The 898-nt window shown below is 38.0% G+C and overlaps 1 non-coding gene across 1 annotated transcript; it reads right to left on the reverse strand.

Moving 5' to 3' along the window:
- Positions 1 to 360: 360 nt before the first annotated feature.
- On the reverse strand, positions 361 to 467 carry LOC121228334 (small nucleolar RNA R71). Its single transcript, XR_005925910.1, has one exon. It is a non-coding gene; the product is annotated as a small nucleolar RNA R71 (small nucleolar RNA).
- Positions 468 to 898: the final 431 nt, after the last annotated feature.

An 898-nucleotide genomic window follows, 5' to 3' on the forward strand; every position in this document is an offset into this window, starting at 1 on the left:
ATGTATGATTATGCTAAACCTTTTTTAACAGGAACTAAATCGAGCATAGTTAGACCAACTGTAGCCACAAATACTTTTGAACTGAAACATAACATAATTCAAATGATACAACAGTTTGTTCAGTTTTATGGTTTACAGGATGAGGATCCCAACGCTCACTTGGAAAACTTTTTGGAACTATGTGATACATTTAAAATTAATGGCATTTCTGATGATGCCATTCATCTTCAGTTATTCCCTTTTTCATTGAGAAACAAAGTTAAACAGTGGTTAAACTCGTTGCCACGGGGGTCAATTACTACTTGGGAACAAATGACTGAAAAGTTTTTATTAAAATATTTTCCGCTGGCTAAAATGGCTAAATTACGTAATGATATTTCTTCTTTTGTGCAGATGGATTTAGAAACACTCTACGATGCATGGGAGAGATTCAAGGACCTCTTGAGAAGATGCCCTCACCATGGGTTACCGCTTTGGCTACAGGTTCAAACCTTTCATAATGGCCTGAATCCTTTGACTCGACAAATGGTTGAAGCAGCTGCTGGCGGACCCATCAATAATAAGACACCTGAAGATGCCTATGAATTTATAGAGGAGATGTCACTGAATAATTATCAGTGGCAAGTCATAAGGACAAAGCCAACGAAAGTAGTCGGCGTTTATAATGTCGATACGGACACCATGCTCTTTAATCAGGTAGAAATCTTGAATAAGAAAATGGATGGTTTCCTTAGTTCTTCATAGGTTCACCCAGTAATGCAATGCGAAACAAGTGGAGGTGGATCAAGTAGTTCAGACTACCCACCTTATGGCCACAACATGGAGAACGAATGGTTAAATTACATGGGTAACAATCCTCGATATCAAAACAATCCCTATAGCAATACTTACAATGCAG

Source organism: Gossypium hirsutum, chromosome A04 (assembly GCF_007990345.1).
Source record: "Gossypium hirsutum isolate 1008001.06 chromosome A04, Gossypium_hirsutum_v2.1, whole genome shotgun sequence".
In the NCBI taxonomy this organism is placed as follows: domain Eukaryota; kingdom Viridiplantae; phylum Streptophyta; class Magnoliopsida; order Malvales; family Malvaceae; genus Gossypium; species Gossypium hirsutum.